Source organism: Streptopelia decaocto, assembly GCF_964273445.1.
Source record: "Streptopelia decaocto genome assembly, chromosome: 12".
NCBI classification, from domain to species: Eukaryota; Metazoa; Chordata; class Aves; order Columbiformes; family Columbidae; genus Streptopelia; species Streptopelia decaocto.
In genome coordinates this window covers 7,958,080-7,972,134 of record NC_138667.1, presented here as the reverse complement: position 1 = coordinate 7,972,134, position 14,055 = coordinate 7,958,080, and positions in this window count along the sequence as shown.

Here is a 14,055-nt window from a genome sequence, read left to right as displayed (position 1 = left end):
GTCAATTTAAAATAAATGCCTGTGATAACCTTAAGCTCGATTTGGATGTGTCATGCACTGAGAACGTCAGCAGGACAGCTGCCTTCAGACCTCGGTTGCTGCCACAACCTTTCTCTGGGTAACGAAAAGATTTGCAGAAGCAGTTCTCATCTGGCAGGACACACTTCTCCGCCTGAATTTCAGCTATCGATTGTTCGTGGTGAATACATCAGAGTGACCCACCAGACTTTGACCCTTCTTGGACAACCTGTCTGGGAGACAATGCGTTTTATTGAAGAAGATGATTATGACTGCTCTCCAAGCAAAGAGCTACTAATGGAACAAAATACATGTGGTTATACATGCCAGTCTCTAGGCTCTACCAGGCATTAAATCTTTCAAGTCTGCACTGACTGATTGTTTTAGCAATAATGTCATGTTAAATACCAGAGGCCCTGAGATTTTTGACCCGAAGTGCAGTCAATGAGCAACCCCAGTGCAGACCTGCCTGTGTGCTAATACTAACTCTCCATCTCTGGCTTTTTGCGAATCGTTTAAGTGACATCACAGCAAAAATAAAAATCAGAACAGGATCTGAGTGTCAGGAGTCCTGGTCTTCTGAGTGAAGTCAGGGCAGGGGATCAAGACATGAGAGTCAGGAGAGAGGGAGCGGAAGGAGCTGCCACGTCGATGGTAAAGGGCCGCGTTGCTCTGGGCGCAGGCACGGTGCAGGGCGGGACGGGGGACAAGAGGACAGCGACACAAGAGGGACGTGCTGGTTTGCAAAAGCCCTGGCAGATGTGTAGGCATATACAAGAATCAAAACACCTCCAAAGATTTATTAAGAACCTAAGGAAAAACTGTTGGTTGAAAAGTAGGTATTTACCCCCCAGTCATCTTACTTTCAGATGAGATGGAAACAAAAGAAGAATTTAGGAATTACTATTAAGTAATGGGTCATGAAAGTCACCCATTTTCCCTCCAATGGAAGTTGCTTTTCCTTTTAATTTTTTCCAAGTGAGTGAATAACTGTAGAAAACCAAGTGCTGTGTGTAATGCTCCACTTCGTGGTTGGCACAGTAGAGCTGAACTTTCTAAGGAGCGTAATGTCCTCTGCGGGGAAGCTCTGCAGTGCCTCACTGCCAGCAGAGCCAAACCGCCGGCACGCCGGCCTTCTTCTGCTGGTGATGGTTATTGGAAACAAGACACCCATATCTTCAGGCTACCGCGTGAAAAATCACACCAGGCATCTATCCTGTGCCACTTCGCAAAAGGCGCAGGCAACCTGATTTCTAAAAGGCAAACAGTGCAGTTTAATACCATTTCTTTTAAAATTGCTTGTTCTCTGATTCAACATCTCTGCTGTCCTCCAGAGCATCTGAGACACTTTCTTGTAGATGCTTAGAAGCAGAGGAGTCCCCTGGAGTTACTATAGCTGTCTCAGGGAATGGTGCCAAAGAGAACCAGCACATTATAGTGCCCTTTCTAATATTGTTAAGTGCACAAGAACCACCTGTAACAGGGCTATCACCATTTCAATCAATTAAAATGATACTATAAAGGCAGCTATCGATCAGAGGGAAGAAACACATTTAAATGAGCAAAGGCAAAACCGATGATGAGTTTGAGCTGGCAGGAGCGTGGGTCTTGGTTCACAGTAGACCTCTGCCACGCCTGGGAGCACCCAGCTCTCCTATTTTCTGGGTGCAGTTACCCCACAGCTGGTAGCTGGACTGGAGCATAGGGGCTGATACAGAAACCTCCTAATGAATTCTGAGGTTTGGGTAACAAAGCAGGCAAAAATGACAATTGATTAGTTCCCTGTAGCATTTTCAAATCTACTTTCTCTTATTACTAAGTGACATATGAGGCAACCGATCAGTTCTGGCTGGGAAAGGCTGGGATTTGTGTGTTCAGCTGTTACTTGTGACGTAGGAAGGAAAACATCTCCATCAATTCAGTCACCTTCATAAGTAACAGTGTAGATCAGACGCTACGGAGCAGGCAGAACTTGTATTAAAAATCCCAGGATTAGGTCATGTCTTATACAATGTTTTTACTTTTAGTGCATTTTAAAATATGAAGCAATCCTTTTAATCATTAATCTTTCAGAAAACAAACAAACAAAAAAGAAAATATATCACCTATACTGGTGATCAGTTAGAGCTGAAACCAGAAATGCCTTCTAAATTCTTTTTTATACAGTTTGGTTATATGGAACATCACTTTTCCTGTGCATTGCAGTATAGCAGTTGAAAAACAAAGGTCTTCAATGGATAAGCTACAGGCCTTTCAAAATACTGTCAAACATTTCTCCTGCCAAAAGAGAACTATTTTACACTGTATAATACAGTGTAATACACCCAACACACCCTATGATGCATCAAGTAATATTGCGTCACTAACAAAGTTACGGGAACCGATGCTTAAAGAAGTAATTTCTTTTAAAAATATGCTCTTTTACCCTGGACTATTTGCTTTTTATCTGACCTGAGGATGTCTCATTTGAATTCAGCCAGTCCAGCACCGAGGAGGAGTTTCTTTTTTAGAAGTACTTGAATGTTTTCATTAAATAGTTCTTTTCTTTCATAGAGGCCTTTATAACTATGCAAAGCACTCCAACACCTAATTTTAAATACACCAGCAGTTTCAATGTGATCAGTGAAATTACATTCATTACATAAGCACTGAAATACTTTGTAGGGCCATGATAAGTAGCTACAAAGTGAGTATAAACCAGATCCTTTGATCTGAACCTACACATCCTCACACTTGCAGAAAGCAGGATTGAGGCTGCCGTCTGGTTTTCAGTGATAACTGACAGAATTCCTGAAATTTCCCATTAAAAAAAAAAAAAAAGGGTATTTTTGCAGCTTGACTTTATTACTGCTGGGGGCTGGAGCAGATCTCCCCCCCGCAGCCCTGCATGGTAACGGCCCCCGCTCCCCCTGCGCCTCCTTCGCTTCCAACTCTTCCATGGGGCTGCACCAGGAGGTTACTTCACCTGCTGCATTGTGCTATGATTTTCTTCATTCAGTTCTGCAGTGGCAAGATACAGTTTGCAGCAGAGCCAGTGTGCTCCTTAGGGCTGTACAAGCCTCCAGGGATGCACACTAGAAAAATGCACAGAATAAAATCCCCTGAATGATTCTGACCTTCATAAGCTTCACCAAAGTGTCACAAATGCTTAAATGAAAGCTATTTAATGTGAGAAAAACAGAGACATGGCCTGAATCTCTTCTCTGGATGAGAAGCTTTTTTTTTCTAACAAAACAAAGACTTACAGGACCTGGCCTCTGTAGGGTAACTGGCAACAGAATCCTCTCGGAGAGAAAAACTTTCCTTCTGGCTGGACCATACTAACCCCACAAATCCATAGTAAAAGCTGTAAATACATGTTCAGCTTGCTCTCATTCAGTCCACTTGGGAACACATCAGATTTACTGTTTCCTTAGGTTGAACGTTATTCAGCTGAAACCTGCAGACATCAAAGGCCAGCTGATGGATTCATATCAGATTTACCGGAGTTTTCCAGGAGAATCTCCCAGCAGGGTGCTGTATCTCCACCATATCGGGTGGAGTTGCTCTGATTACCAATGTTCTCCTTAGCTCCCATCTATATCTAATAGCAGGACACTGTATGTGAGATATCGGCTGCCTTGGCCGGCAGCCAGAGAACTGAACCCGTGACATCCCCAGCAAGAAGCCGGCGCTGCAGGAGGAGCCAGAGCTGATGTATGCCTTTGCTAAGCTGGCGGAGGAGACAGCCTTTGACCTGCTCGCCCGTCAGGAATGAGATGAGCACCATGTTCTTCGCCAAGCATCCCTTTGGTCTCTAGGCATGCACACTTTCTCACTTTGGCTGGAAAACCACGTCAAACAGCAGTCAAGGGACAAAGTGAAATATTGCATCCAACACCAGGCCAGGGCTGAACATCAGAGCTTCCCAAATCAGAGAAAAGCATATATGAATTCAGTTGGACTTTCAGACTGAAGTGCCTCTGTTCCTGAATGAGGCTCTGTGACTTGTCTCTGGGCAATTCTAATTTTTTTTTTAAGATACATCTTAGAAACAAAATCATTTACACCACTAAACAAAACCAGAAGAATTGTCCCAGTCTCAACTTCATGCTGACGTTTATTCACAACTCAGGTTCTTCTGCTGTGAGCCATAAAAGACACCTTACAAGGGAAGGAATTTGTTCAGTTGACCCTGGTCCAGGCCCCAATGCCATCAGCCCCAAATACGTGAAAACAGAGGGGACATGCCGGTTTTAGGTCCTCCTTACAGAGCTGGGCACCATCCGGCACATGCACATCCCTTCTGCAATTAATAGTGTGTTCTCTGTGGTACTGAAATTAAATAAGGCAGAGCTGACCAGCCTGTCGGGGACACCTCTAATAGCGTGAGCCATCTGCACTCCTACAACGGGTGGTTCCTCCCGCGTCACCGCAGTGCAGATTACTGGCAGGACACCCAGTCTATGTTAGGACGTGTTCCCAGAGTTTTGCTATCATCCTGTCCTAAGGGAATTTTACTTACAAGCACTGATATTTCTGCAGGCACCACCCTTCAGAAGTAGCATGTTGCAATTACACGTCAGAATCTGGCCAACTTTGACCAATAACTTCATATCAGTTGTTACTTCTACATTACTTACTTAAGAACTAGTCATTTTTTTCTGTAAAGTTTGCAAAAAATTACTTAGAAACATGCAACCTCACTGAGGAACCATTCCTACTATTGACATTTACCATGTGATTTCCCAGCTGACCGAGACACAAAATTAATACCCACTCTTTTGGAAAAGTTGGGGTTTGGCTCAACTACTGCTCTGGAAAACAGAAGGACTGCGGTGATCATTCATCTTCTAGATTATCCAGATGAGAATTAATGACGTTTTACTGGTAAAGTTTAATGAAAGAAAAGGTGTATGTTGTACACATGTTGTAATACGCACCAGCCTGAGACAGGTTTGCACTGAAAACAGATAACACAGTGACTGCAGTGTATCCAGAACTAATTTAAACTACACAGAACAAACCTCTGGAGGATTTGGAAGTCTGGCCTGTTCCTTGGAGAACTGCTACTTCTTCTACATTAAGTTGGGAGTAAGATCCCAGGCTGCTGCTGAAGAAGTAAAGTTCTGGCTTGTCAGAAACAAGATATAAAACCTCAAACACAATTTAATTGCAGTAGGCTTATAGTTCAACCCTGAAAAAGCCTAACCAGTGCAGAATAAGGAGAGCCAAGTCGGATCACATATTCTGGTGACAGCATTCATTTTCTATAGCATAAAATGCTGGCATTTCTGTTCTCACAACTATAAATAGATATATGCAAATATATTATATTAGATGTACATGCCATGTAGGAGGGTTGAGCCTCCTGGTCCATGTCAGCCTGTGCCCTGGCCCAGGTCTGGTGAGGAAAGAACTCAGTTGTTACCCAGTGGCCAAACTGCAGATGTTGTTGTCCAGATGTGGGCGCTTTTAAGGGTAGTCTGAAAGCAATTATAAACCCAGTCAAAAGAGAAACCTGAGGTTAGATCGCCTTAATTTCATTTAAGAACATCTCATTGAAGCTCTGCTTTTCAGGCCACAGCAGACTGTCATAACATGTAAGTTAATTATGAGAGTCCAGTTATTTAAAAAAAAAAAAAAAGTTTGCACCTTTACTGGAGCTGAAATATTTCCAAAGTGAGCAGTAAACAAAGTGTCTGCACTAAATAAATCATGGGATGAATGTGTTATTGACATGCAAATATAATTGGGCTGAATGCCTCAAAACCACGTCTGTGTCTTTGTCCAGTCCCATGCAGACGTTCTCACCAGGCCGATACAAAGCACCATGTTATCACAAAACTTACAGGAAAATTTGTCCCAAAAATGTACATTTCTCCAGTTGGCGTACAGCTCGTAGGGAAGAAGGCTCTGTACATTTTATCTGCCAGCTGGAGGGCTGACTCAAGCAAGTGGCCAGACCCTGTCTGTTTGCAACCCTGCCCTGGCCACCATCACACCTCTTGGGAGAATTCTGGGCTGGAAGAGACTGTTTCCTTTCAGCAGCACTTCTAGCTGATGCAACCAGCTAAATTCGCCTTTCCCGTGTAGGTACACACGGTCTGTGTGAGTTCGCTGCTTTTCCCAGTGCCGGTGCTCTGCTTGCTCAGCACTACCTGCATGCTTCCGCAGCAAAATTATCCCGCACGGGATTACAGAGTCAAGCCAAGACAAGCTCTTTTGGTAACACAGCGAAGGAGCTCAAAGAGAAGAAGTGTCTCTAGAAATATTACAGTGGAAGGGAGGGGCTTTAGCTTTCACAGGAAAACAGAAAAACTTGGAAGCAAGGTGCTCGTCCTCTCTGGAAGCAACCTTCCCACCCCCTACTGCTTTTTATAAGATAAGATGAACCTCTGCAAAGCCTAATTCTTTAAAAAAAAGGAAAAGTAATGAAATGAACATGTGCTACCACCTGCTGTCTATTATTTGCAAGAGCACTCTCCTCGGCACAGTCCGGCACTGGATGGTCTCTCCAGAGCTTGGGCAGGAACCGGGGCTGATGTCCTGGGAGATCAGGAGCAGCCTCAGCCTGTGCAGGGACAGCCTCGGAGGGCAGGGAACAGCCACCCGAAAGAGAAGGGATTTGAGATTTTGTTAAATTGTGAATATGTTCAATAAAGAGCAGCTTTGAGGGCAGAACTGTGAAACGAGGTTAAAGGGAAGGTTGGAGCAGTTTCATGCAAATGTCAGATCCATGGACGCACGTGGAGGCTTTTGTGTTTGCAAAGGCCCTGGGCATAAAAATTACATGTCTTGAAGTCTTTACGTCTGCTTCTTTTGCAACATGTCACTGGTGCCACTGGTCCATGGTGCCTCTCATCCAACACCCTTAGAACACCTCTACAACTAATTAATCAAGCAACCTTTTACATAGGTTAAATTAATTAACCCCTCACACACAATGTTACATAGCTGAGCAGCAAACTTCAAACACCAAGCACAGAAGACATTATGGATTTGTCTCAAACAGCTGATGCACCCAGCTGTGCTGGCAGAGATCACGTTGAGTATTTATGAAGAAGAAATTGGGAAGGGTGTTACCTTTTCCAAGAACCAGTATGAAAATAAAGTTTGTCTAAATTTTACTACTACATTACGCAGATACAATATTTTGATCAACTGCAACAGAAGGTTTGATTGCAGCAGAGATTGCAGTGGTAACTGCCCTGGCCTTCCCGGGTCTGTTGCAGTTGGCTCTGAAAGCAAACCTCCCTGGGTTGGCCTGGAAGTGAGCGTTTCTATAAGCAAATTTACCCCAGTTTTATCTGAAACTGTTTCTGTACAGCCAATGTGCTGGAGCGGTAACTACCAGGGAATAAAAAGGCCAATCCAGCGTTAGTGTAAAACAGAAAGGCAAAAGGTATTCAGAGTAAAAGCAAAAAGGGCAATAAGTCAATGGCAATCCAGGCTTTACAAAGATGTTTCAAGGGCTCTTCTGTTATTTTCCATCTTCCATAAAGAAGAAAGAAACAATTTACAGTGAAACAAAAAGGAAGAAAATGTGTTCCAGACCATTTTTTTGTTGTTGTTTTTCAAAACCTGGATGGCATTTCTCTCCCATAGCACTCCACATCTATTCGCAGGTTTAAGCTGGCGAGTGGATGCTGGGTTATTTCACTCTCATAGCATGAACTCGTACTCCTTGCCATTCTCAATCTGTCACATTCAACAATCACATGCGAAAATGACTCAGGCTGCCAGTTGTCTCCATGTTGTGCTCGTTGAGCATTTGCCAGTTCCTCAGGAGGAGGCTTTATATTGAAATCCACACTTTTGGAAATGTGATTTAGTCTGAGCCTGCTGCATTAGGCTCAAACATTTTGCTTTTTGTTCCACAACTTTTTGTCCCTTTTTTTTTTTTAATATTTCAGTCCAACAACTACAGACATGGAGGAAACAACAGCAGGTCAGATGGGCGGCTCGTTCAACCTGGCATTTCCCCCCAACTGAAGGCATTTATTTAAGGTGCCTAATATTTTAGAAGGAGCGGGAAAACCCTTAATGCACCACACCAATCATCAGCTGTAAATGTTGAACAAGTTTTCTTCCTGTCCCCTGCAGTGATCAACTGAGAAGCAGGCAATGATTTTCATCTTTTCCCGAGCAAAAGCCATTTAGTGGTGCAGCCTTTTAGCCAGCACAGCTATCGACCCCCTGCCCTGTGCAGCAGCGAATACCCGCGTTCCTTCAGCTCACTGAGGTCTCCCAGTACCTGGCAACAAACCTCTCCAGTTCTATCACCTCAGCTCCAGTCTCTGCCTTCAAAGCCTTCAAAAAGAAATGACAGCACCAAGGGTGTGCACTGTAGCCTCCACTGACGAGAGGGGCAGCCTATGGTGAGCAGCTCATGGACACGTACAATATATGTCCACACTTAAATAAGTGAATCCTATGCCAGTGTGTCCCAGATCAACAGACCCCTCTCTGCAGCAGGGAAGAGATCTAATGTGTAGCTCCATGAGAAGAGGCCAAGTTTTGGTATTTAATTATTTTGCCTGTGTCATTGTTTCGCCCAATACTGTGTTGTCCCCCCTCTCTGCAAACCCAGTGTCCTAAGGAAAGTATTTTGTCCATTCAGATAATATAGAAATATCCATACTTTACTAGCTACATTTATTCAGTTGTTTGGGTTTTTTTGTAACCATCAATGGAAGAAAAGAATATTAGTGCCAATAACAGCCTCATGATTAAAATGTACTTTATAAATTCAGTGGAGGGTTTGGGTTTTTTTCCCCACCAGAGACTGTCCTTAGCCAAAACCCTTCAGATAAAAAATTATCACCTCTACAAAGCATTCAGGAATGAGGACATTTAACATCTTGGAAATGGGTAACAGGTACCAAAAGGAAGACTATGTATAACTGTAATAGGAAATTGTATTAAGTCATCGTTATGTAAGTATGATTTGTGTCTAAGGTTTGATGCACAAAATAAGAAAATTATAGAGATTGATTCTAAAGGCTTCATGCAACCATTTCATTGTTATTCAAAGTAATTAAACTGAATTACTATTTCATGTAAAGTAAACAATAAATCGCTCGTTCTGTATCTCAAATATCAAAAGTAAGGCCACACTAACGACAAACAAAGTTTGCAACATCTTCTAACAATGTAGCAAATGAACTTTATATTCAGGAAACCTCCATAACTTCCCCCAATTACACAGATAGCTGAAAGCATACGGTTTGTGTAAAGACTGCATATACCATATGCACATATCACTTCACTTGCCACCGAAACAGTTGTGTCATGGGTGGAATGTGGCAACTCTACCCACACACAGTAACGTGATACAACAGATGAAGATAGTGGAAAGCCGTGAAACTGCATGGAGAAATTTAAGTAGATTGTGTCCATCTCTACTTCAATGGGAATTAGATCAGGCCCCAAATGAGCATTTATGCATGACAGCTGGATTAACATATATATTTCCTGAAAGACAGTACCTTTATAAGCTGAAGAGTTCCATAGTGTCACACTGGGGCATCAGTTCATTTTTTATTAAGAGAGAAACCATCATTTTGTAATTCATGGTAATTTCCTCCAGGACATAGGTCTCCTTAGTTATCTCTTTAGAGTCTTGATCCTGCTTAATTGCAAGGTATGAGGCTGCAGCCAGGACAGCTTAGTGTATATTTGAGTTATAGTCCCCATATATTCTGGTTCATGAGTAGGAAACCGTGCAAGCGTAAGAGACGCAATTAAGTTAAAAGTTCAGAAGTTTTCCATTTCAGTGAACTACCAGGCATCAAATGATTACAGTATTATTACATTTTCTTACACAAGAAAAACTGCACAGCCTCTTTTTCTTTCTAAAGCATGCCCAAGCGGCGGTACCATGCCTGTCTGATCCGGGTGCGAAATCCTGGCACTCCCGAAGGCTGGAGCTCCCCAGCAGTCGTACAAACTGAGATCAGACATGCAGTGCCACGGCGGGGGGAAGCTTTACAGTGCAGGAGCACAGATGGGACCAGCTTGCACGTAAATATGTTTCTGTTGCTAGAGGAAAGTGCAGAAAGCAACAAGGAATAAAGATGAAAAATAAGATGCTGACAGAAGGGGAGAAAAAAAAGTGCCAAAGGGGTACAAAGAAAAGAGGATATGGTAGAAAGGACCAAAAAGCTGGATAGGTAGTTTGAGCAGCTGGCTTTTCACTAATGAGAATCCTTCCATCTTACATCAATAATACCATTATGTGGCATTTAACCTCTCAGTTGCGACTCCATAACTGGGCATTCAAGTATTTCATAGCAATTTTCACTATTCACTCACATACATAAAAGCTCTTCCCATGAAAGGCAAAGCCTTGTGTTCCTTTTGCAGTGCTCTGAATGCAGCCAGGCGCTCTGCCCGTGTAATGAATGCATGCAGGTCATACCTTTTACTTTTTCTTTCATAACATTAACTTAGTTTTAACATGAAAAGATGGTCATCTTCTTGGAGGAAGGCGACCAAGAGTTGGAGAGGTGATTACAGAGACAAAAATTTGTAAAAATCAGCCTGTACCTAAAAAATGACAATGAGGAAAATATCGTGGTTCATGATTCCAGCTTCTTAGCAGTGTTCAGATTTTAATATTTGATTAAGACAAGTAAGAACGATGGTATTTTCAGATCTGTTACTTTACTACTACAGCATAGCACAAATGTACACAATAGAAAATGTTACTGTCTAAATGCTTCATAGATCTGCAAGCTTGAGGTAGAGGACAAGATTCAGCACACGTTTTAAACTGTTACAGTCCTGATAACAGATCAAATATCTGAATAATTATAACAGTCACCTGAACATGGTGTAAGCATCTCAGGTGGTGGCAGAGCAAAGTACTACTATCCATAACTGGCAAAAATGAGTTAGAAATTCTCTCACTATGAAAGTCTTGATACTAAAATGCAGATATTTCTATAATAGAAAGCAAGCTTTTGATCATATTCAACTTCTTTATAAGTATTTAGACCATTTTTGTGTAACAAGTCCTCACCTACAAATCATGCCATCCTAAGATTAAAATTTCTTAATTCAGCTCTGTTGTGGATATGCATAAGGGGCGTTTTCAATTATCTTTTTATATACACATCTTCTGGAAACCACTGAACTCAATTCCATGCAGAGGAAAGCAGTAATATTAATTGCCTCAATGTTTTTTGTATGGGGCTTTCACTGTAGTTTTAATGCTCAATAAACATCAAAGATTTATCTTTACTATCCAACTGTGACAGAAGAGGCTCTTACACTCACTTGGTAGATGGAGAACAGGCCATAAAACTTAGAGCTGAAATCATTAAGCATGCAATGATTTTAGATGTACAACATGAGTGCTCCAATTCCTCATTTTTCAGAGCACCTGTCATTTTAGGAACATCCCATTTTCAGAGCAGTGATCCTACCAAACTCAATCACCACAGAAGCTATCTTGCAGCCCAGATCCCTGTCTCTCCACCTGGATATATTGAAAACGTAGACCATAATTAAGCTCTGCCCTCCTATTTGGAGTCCCTCTCCTCCTTCCAGTTACTCCTTCTTTCCCCCCAACATCTTCCCTGCTTTGCCATAACTGTGCTCCCCTCCCCTGCTTCAAGCTGTGGAGGATGGATTTGTCTTTTACTACAAAGAATTTAGAAGTCAAACAAGCCTCTACTGTACAACCGTATACAGATATTTCAAAAGAGCATAGCTTCACCAAATTTGGCAGTTTAAACAAAGCAAAAAGTACCATAGCTCAGCCGCAAAGACAAGACTCTACCACAAGTTTCACATCCCTCTGTCAGTGCACGGAGGCGACAGGACCTCAAACCAGCTGTAAGTGCTGGTAAGATGAGGCAAGAAGCGCTCCCCAGGTCCTCCCAGGCACGGTCGCCAGCTTCTGCCTTGGATACGTGCATGAAGAGGGGAGATGATGGGTGCTAAGAGTGTTTAAACTACTTACAGCAAATATTTCTGGCTCTGGGTGTAATGTCAGAAAGGTTGTATGACATTCACCTTCCTTTTGTGGGACAAGTGGTTGTGTGTTGCAAGCAAGGTTTGGCCCAACCGAAGCCTTCATGCCACAGCACAAAATGGTATTTTTGTTTTAGGGCTTATGAATGCAAACTTAAGCTCAGAGTACGGTAAATTTAACATCGCGTTTTAAAAAGTGACTAATTTCTTCTCTAATCTGATTAACAGCAGTACCATCACAAACTCAGGACAACTGCACTCCATGCAACACAGCAGCTCCTGAGCCGTATGGAAACTCTCATGGGCAGGTAAAAGATAAATGGGAAGGGCTGTCTTTTGATTGATGAATCTGTGACCTTGAGCAACAAGAGCACTTGCACGAAGTATATCTGCCATACGAGACAGACAAAATGAAACAGGCTCGTATTACACTCTCAGATCTCATTAGGCACCCAGACCAGAAACACCCATACTGGCACTGGCCATCTGCTGCAGAGTTTGCCTGGTTACAGGTCTGATAACACTTGCAGGGAGCAAAAGTTAATCATACGTGCAGATGAGCAACAGCACTCCTGCACAGGAAATTCAGTGAAGCAGAACAGTTTCTAAAAAAAAACCCCACATACCTGTTTTTACTTCATTCTGTTGTTTCAAACCACACGGGCAAGCTAGCAGTTCAAAGAAAAATTGTTGACATGAAAGGCCATAACTTTATATTCTTCAAATATATCTATGTAGGTTTTTTGTTTTTTTTTTTAATAAATAACCTCTAAAGTTATCAGAAAGTTAACTTGAAATCTGCCAAATGCTGTGATCTCCTGATAGTCTCTATATTGGGCAATAATAGAGAATTGTTTTTTAATTGCTTTTAAATTATTTCCTCTAATGCTTTTTTTTGCTTATCTCAGTTATTTGAGAATTACTAGTATTTTCTGCCATTTGGTCTCCACCTGCAGCAATGAAGGCCCTCGCCAATAAACCTTTCCAGCTCTGCTGTAATAGTATCCCAGCATCCATCCCCCAGGAATGAAGATTCCCTGCAAACATTTTTCAAGAGACTTATGATCAGCTGAATTTTATTCGCTGAGCAGCAATTCCTGGAAAATCCTGCAACGTATTCAAAGAGTTTCCTACTGCTTTTGGAGAATTATCTCCAGGCAAAATGATACAGTCTATTGAGGCCATATCTGACCTAGAAAGTATTAACTGAAGAATGTGCAGGACAGCTGGTTATCGGAAAGAAAAGACACGGAGAGCAGGAGAATGACATGTATTGCTACTCGAGTCAGGTCTGAGTGACTGTCAGCTCTCCGGAGCCAGCCAAGCCAGGGAAGCAGATACGGCGCTTTGTGCCAGAGCCTGTGCCGCATCCCGTAACAGAGCTAGCTCAGATATCTCCAGCGCAGGACTGCGCCATGCGGCGAGGAGATAGTTTATCATCCGAGAGCATTTCAGATACGTGATATGATAAGGCTGAACAGAAATCTTAAGTATAGCAGGATTATTTCCAACAAAGTGCTAAAGGGCTCGGCCTTTCAACGGAGGGTGTTCTGTGATGGGGTTTGGCATGCAGTGTGCCAGGGTCATCTTTTTCAAAGTGCTGCTCTCCACGGTTGGTGGTGTTGCTCAGAAGCACGACCAGGTACCATCCTCCTTTTAAATTATGTTAAAAGAGAATGCCTTATTGCACAATAGTGTGAGTACCATTTATTTCCAGCTACATATCCAGTTACATCTAAACAGATGAAGCTTCAATTCCTTTTTAGCTTTCCCAGTTCAGACATAGGGATGTGTATCTGGGGTAATGTTTTTCTTCTTTACTATTCTTGTCGATGAGGTAGTGCATACCAAGCGCACGTTTCCTGCCACATCACCAACGCCTGAACATTTTACATCTGAAAAGGAAATTCTTCATTTGGAAATCATTATTTATGAGTTTGGCCAGTACCACACCATGGATGGCACTTCCCCACCATCACTTAACCTTAGCATCTCTCATCTTACTGTAAAGTCTTGTTGCACAGGAGCAGTAATAACAACACTTAACAACATCCTTTATTTTTCTAAATACCTTTG